Genomic DNA, 6,697 nt, shown 5'->3' with positions numbered 1-6,697 from the left:
TTTTTTTTTTTTTTTTTTTTTTTTTTTTTTTTTTTTTTTTTTTTTTTTTTTTTTTTTTTTTTTTTAGATTTCTAAAAATTTATTCTTCATTTAAAGAAGAGATTTGGAAAGATTATTGGATAAAGGAGAGATTATTGAATAAAAACATTTTATTAACAATTGCTGAGTTTTATAACAGCATGTTTCTGATAGAATGTAATTATATATCAGCTTTTTTTATTTTAATTGTTAGTTTCTTCTTTTAATAACTGATGCAATTTCAATAATATACCAAAGTATGCATGGATTTGCAATAAGGCGTTTATGAATTTTTTCAATATCTATTTTAAAATTATTAATACGAGTGCGTAGTCAACATTTTTAAGCATCTTAAAACTTCTTTACATCTTATATATCGCCTTAATCTTAAAATAAATTTGTAAATTATCTGTCTGCGCGTGTTTCGCAGAATAATTTTTCTAACTTTTTAATTAAATTTTAACGTTCCACAAAATGTTATTTTTTATGCTATCATATACATTATTTTCTATTAATATACTAATCAATTGTTTTAGTACTTTAATTTATGTTTTCCTTTAAAATAAAATTACTTTTTAAGTTATCGTTAAGTTTTTATTGAAAGGAAACTTAGAATTATTGTCAGCTAGCTGAGAATTAAATCTTGTTAAGAAATTAAAAATATTCTACTGATCAAAATCATTCGATGCTGAACAGCTGACTATTTACTAAGCATGCTTATTGTTTTCGAAAAATGAAGATAAATTATTTATTTTCTTCTTTTATTGTTTCTTATTTATTTGAGTAATGAAAAGTAAATGCTTATGTATGCAAAGCAAAAAAATACAACAGATTGTTTTGTTTTTTAAATGAGCAAAAAACTATGGACATACAATTTTATTTCGACGTTCAAAGTTATTCTTGGCCGCTAACTTAAAGAAAATTACCCTTTTCTCTTAAAAACTTGAAAAAATCCGCTTAAAAGGTTGTTTATATTATTTCTCAACTTTTGCACAGTTCAAAAAAACATTGCTATATCAGAAAAATGTTCGATATGCCTTATTTTGTTAAACAATTACTAAAATAAAAAATTGCAAGAAGATTCGAAAAATGCGCTATTTTTAGAATCATCATCTCAAAAATTATTCTTTTTCTAACATTAGGATTTTTTCTTCTTAAATTACCTATAATTATAGCTTTAATACACGTTTTGAAGAAATAATGAATACAAATTTGGATCTAATATTTCGTAATAAGGAATCAAGAATATTTATAATTCATTGATAATTGTCTCATTGCACCGAAATAGTTAAGGCTTTTCGAAACAATCGGTCTTGCTATTTAACTATTAACTATCGGTCGGACTATTTAACTTTGATTCTTTGAACTGGCAGTCATTTCATGCATGTCAATCAACTTTAAAATTTCGAATATAAAATGCAAAAATTACGAGAATGTGTAAGCTGGCTTTAATTAATAATAAAAAACGAACAAAATCGTCGGCAAAAGAAGTTATCTCATGAAAAGAATACCAGAGTTAAAAACTGTAACAAGTGTTACTCTTGTTTAATTTGGGGTATTATCAACCTAAATTTTCCTTTCTTTTAATTTTGTAAATTATTTTTTTTAATAAACTAACAAAATGAGTTTGTAAATAATATCCATTCGTTTTACTAGAAACCAAGTTTACTTAGTATCATTTGCAAATCATATGAAATGCAAATTCATGAACTCAGGCGTAGGGTAGTAGGATATTTCATGCATGATCAGTAGTTTCAAGAGTGAACTCTTATATTAGAAGGCAGCTAACTTCTTTAAAAATTCGAATTCGGAAAAATACTTGTTATTTTACAAATGTTATAAAGCATGTGTATTTTTTGAATGGTTATTTATATAATATTCACATTGGCCTTTGGTCTTACTTTGATGAAGCAAAAACGAAGACCCTAGTAAGCAGCCAAAAACTAAATTATTATGAATTATTATCTTTTACATTTTTTTTGAATTCTCTAACCTTGCTATTTAAACTCTGTGATCCGCTGTAATATGTTTTTTTTAAGTCGAAATATGGAATTTTTTTTATATTTTTTTCAATTAACATACATCAACATAGTTCAAAAAATTAACATTTTTAAAGATTTGAACTCATTTTTTTCAAAGAGCAAATTTCTAACAATACTTCGGTGAATAATAAAAAAATAATTTAGCACAATTTCTGAGTTAGTTTATCCTCTAAATACTCCGCCCCCTCCCGCAATTTAAAATTCGATGCTAAAATTGATCAGTTTTTGTAAAAAGAGACTGTTACAAAGCAACTGAAATAAAAGAACTGATAGGGAAGAATACATAAAAGTTTGCTACCCTGCACTAAATAAATTATTTATATTAAATAATCAAAATATAAATTTACAAAATATTTATTTGTTTTATATAATTTTTACATTTAAAAATGAGAAGTTTTATGGCATTCAGCTAATTTATGCTTCACAATATTTGCTATGTTCGAAATACTTAAAAGGTATCCACTTAAATCCTATAGGAAGGAATTCAAACATTTTGATTCTATTTATAGTTTTCTATTAATTAAGCCACAGATTATTTAACCAAAGAATGTTACTGACTTATTTTTCAAAAAATTAAATTATTAATTTAACTTACTAAAACTTGAAAGAGTTATCTACCACATACGCATTAAGTTTCAGGTAATTTCTTTTATTAAATATTTTTTCCTTATATAAAGCGTTGGGTTGAATAGTTTCTACCAGCAGCATTAATATTTAAATATTATTGCTAAGCTATTTTTTCACCTATAGTTTCTGCGACAATCTTCTAATAATTTCAGAAAATAAATAAATACCAATGAAACGATTTGTTTACATAAATGCTGGAAATAGTTAAGGGTGGAGGGATCACAGTATTTTCTCTAATTTAACAATTAAAACTAGTAAAATTCTAATTAAAATTAGCAAATCTCTAAGTAATCTACAACTGCAAAATACAGCGATAAACTCTAAGTAAAATTGACTCCAACTTCTGACAAATTTTAATTTTTTTTAAAGATTTTAAACTTTTTTTAATTTTTTTTATTTGACCTTTTATTTAAAAAGTCAAGAATCTAGTTCTTAATAAATTAAGAACAATGTGATATCAGTATCGATCGAAATTATTAAGTTATCATTAAATTTAAAATTAAATTTTGAAACCCAACATTTCGTAACCACAAATTTATGAGTTTTTGAAGTTAAATAGTGAATGTTGTGGTGAATATAAACATAATAAAATACATTTTCTTAGTTTCCCCCCTCATTTTTAACTTCTTAAAGACCTTACGAACTCTACTTAAAATGAGGCTATCGTATCAGATGTCGGTAGTGGTGGTGAGAATAGTAAAATAAAGGAATAAAGCAAAGAAACTTTAATAACCATATTTGGTAAACGGAGCTGGTGTTCCTGCTTAAGAAAAAAATTCGAAATCGATTTGTACTTCAGTTCATGGCCAAGAAAATATGCAAGGACACCACAGGCGAATAAAAATGTAAGAAGTGGTTTAAACTCAATTATTACTTGCTTATTTATTATCTTTTTAATTATTCCATCTTAATTTCCACTATGACTTACATTTCAAATTATTCATATTTGAAGCAAAAGCATTCTATCGCATTCATGATGCTGGACGTGGCCAAAGCCTTTGACCGCGTTTGGCATCAGGGGATAATATATAAATTAAGAATAATATACCTGACGACCTCATCTTAATAATCAATAGTTATCTAACCTAACATTCAGCATCAAAGTAAATAATGCACTTTCAACCACAAGGAAACTAAAGCCGGAGTCCCATGGGGCTCCATAATAGGGCTGGTATTATTCCTTATATACTATGTCGACTTTCCGAATTTTAAAGAAAATAATAATATCACCACCGCTTTTTATGCTGACGACACAGCTATTATCGGCAAATCTTTGTCCTTCCTCACTTAAAGCTGTACAAAACTTATATAAGCAAATCCCAAAAATTGAAAAGTGGTGTTCCACTTGGAAAACTGCCATAAACGCTTCAAATTAGAAATAATTGTTATCAAAAGAAACAGCAAAAGAATTAAAAAACAAATCCCAGATGTACACCTCTTTGGAGAAAAAGTCCTTAATGTAAATTAAAACCAAATATCTAGGCGTGACTATCACCAATAATCTCAATTGGAATGCGCATATTAAAAGTGTTTCTTGAAAGGCGGGAGGGGCTTTTCTAACCCTAAAACCAAAATACTAGAGAAAAATTTCCAACTGAAATTAAATACCAATCGTACACACTATCTGCAGTGCATCAGACCTATCATTAGTTATGCTGCACCTGCATGGAGTGCTACAACAAAAACGCAAAAGAAGAAACTATTAACTACAGAAAATAAAATGTTAAGAAGAATCACAGGTGTTCATAAACATGAACGACCTGCGAAAAGACTTAAACCTGGATAATATTAACCAACACGTAGTCAAGCTAAGTGCTTCCTTTTTCAAAAATGCATTAAATTGTAATACTTGTGATTACAAAGATAATTTTAATTTTGACCTCATCAAAGACATCACTAGATATAGCCATGCAACTGCGTTCTTCCTGTCTGACGGGGCACTCTCAAAGAAATTCTGTAAATAATGATCATAATTTTCTCTCCCCATTGTCTTTTGTATTATTTTTTTATTTTATATTTTGTATTTTAATCATGTATGATCAGGACTGTTCCTGGGGAGCAACCTGTGAAAGAAAGCAGCTGGGGAAGCAGGTCTCCAGGACATAGGGCACTCCCCACCCCACACCATCATAGTTGCGCTCCACAAATTTTATTACGTCTCTCAATCAGATGGATGAGTTAAAGGCCTTAAATGGGCTGTATACTCAGATGACAAACTCATATAGGTATAGGTCTATCGCATTCATTATCAAATGTGAACTGAAAAAAAAATGATATAAACAGTGGCTAGTTATAATCCTTTAAGAAAAATTTGTATTTTATATGTCACCTGTTTTTGCATTTCTAGACCCCCCTTGAAATTTTTTTTTCGGTAATGGCAGGCGCTGAACTTTCTTTTATTCGCTTTAGAAGATGCCGGAAATGTTGCTCATTTATCGTTACCCAGTGGGCACCTGTGAACCAAAGTCACGGAGGCGAGCAACATTACCCACGCAACACTGCTACAGATACCCATTCATAGGGTGGGCCACATTAGCACATCAGAAGACAACGCTGAGAAAGACACATCCATGCCCAGAGCGGGATTTGAACCCGCAACCTCTGGCTTCGCAGTCAGGTACGCTAACCACACGGCCACCTGCCGGCCTGCTGCAATAAAGACTATGTGACCTCTAATATATTTTCTTAATGTTTTTCAAAGTAGTGGTGGACAAAATTTCTTTTATTGTACTCCACAGAGCTGCTAGCTTTCTGCACTTTCGGAAAAAGTTTTCTGTTTGTAGTTAAGTTTGTGTTTGTAATGTGGCTGAATCACACTTGCGCCGTATCGTTTTTTATTATTTTTATTTTAACTGGTTTAACTACGAAAAACTCTCATAATTAGCCTGCCGGTAAGGGCACTCTAACTCATTCACCGTCTAGTACTGAGGATGTTTTACGCAAGCATTGTGGTTTTTCAGCTTCGGGAGTAAAATTCGTTTAGACCAGCCATCGCTAGGATTCGAACCCGGGTCACGTCAAAGAAAGGCGAGGGCTCTATCCCCATAGCCATCATTCTGAGAGACATCTAATATGTCTCTAATAATTCGGGAAAAGTGTATTGGATTGTAAAACTATATCTATAGAAACACTGCAAAGTAAAATATGTGATAAAACCGGGTTAAACAGTGGATTAGAGTAAGAAGAAGCACTGATAGACTCATCAAGAAATTACTGCCACATCAAAAAATTACTTTTCGCAGCTCCTAAACAGTGTTCGGACACGACTATGGATGAGTTAATTGCCATCTTTTATATAAAGGCATAAAATTTTCCCAATATGTAAGAATGAACCATGTTGATAAATCAAATTAAATTTTTAGCATTCCCTTATGAAAAAATCCAGGTATAAATGAGGTATAAACGAGGTATATTTTAAAGATATAAAGGAGGTTGTTATATAAATACGTCGTTAAGGTTGAAAAGGGTGCAAATGAATACCTCAAAATCAACCTCAAATATACCTTAAATATACCTCCAGAGGTATATGCGTTTCAACCTGAGGTGTTTAATTTTACATCTGTGGAGAGGTAGATATTTACTACTTTAAAGTGTTTCATTTTCAATCTTAGGTTATTACTTATCAGCCTGAAGTATATTTTTTTACACTTGTAGAAGTATTTATTCAACAGCCTAAGGTGTGTCATTTTACACTTCACGTTATTATAAATCAACTTCAGGTGTATTTTGTTCTACCTCAGGTAATTATTTTTCAACCTCAGGTATTTAATTTTATGCTTGTAGAGGTATATATTTTTCTACCTATGGTGTGCCATTTTACACTTCAGCTTATTATAAATCTTCTTCAGGTGTAATTTTTTCTACCTCAGGTAATTATTTTTCAACCTCAGGTATCTAATTTTATGCTTGTAGAGGTATATATTTTTCAGCCTAAGGTGGGCCATTTTACACTTCTGGTTGTTATAAATCAACCTGAAGTGTATTTTCAACACTTGGAAAGGTTATTTTTT

General features: G+C 30.0%; 1 protein-coding gene and 1 non-coding gene across 2 annotated transcripts in view; both read left to right on the top strand.

The window, feature by feature from the left end:
- LOC122271340 (protein CEBPZOS) overlaps positions 1-6,697 on the top strand; it is a 150,653-nt gene that overhangs the window by 126,570 nt on the left and 17,386 nt on the right. The gene's annotated exons all lie outside the window — the stretch shown is intronic.
- LOC107452228 (uncharacterized) overlaps positions 4,770-6,697 on the top strand; it is a 7,919-nt gene continuing 5,991 nt past the window's right edge. Inside the window, exon 1 of the transcript XR_011636911.1 lies at positions 4,770-4,912. This is a non-coding gene — a transcript (uncharacterized protein). The remainder of the gene's footprint in view (positions 4,913-6,697) is intronic.

Source organism: Parasteatoda tepidariorum, chromosome 6 (genome assembly GCF_043381705.1).
Source record: "Parasteatoda tepidariorum isolate YZ-2023 chromosome 6, CAS_Ptep_4.0, whole genome shotgun sequence".
NCBI classification, from domain to species: Eukaryota; Metazoa; Arthropoda; class Arachnida; order Araneae; family Theridiidae; genus Parasteatoda; species Parasteatoda tepidariorum.
The sequence above is the reverse complement of the archived record's forward strand: the minus strand, read 5'-3'. Positions and strand labels throughout refer to the sequence as shown.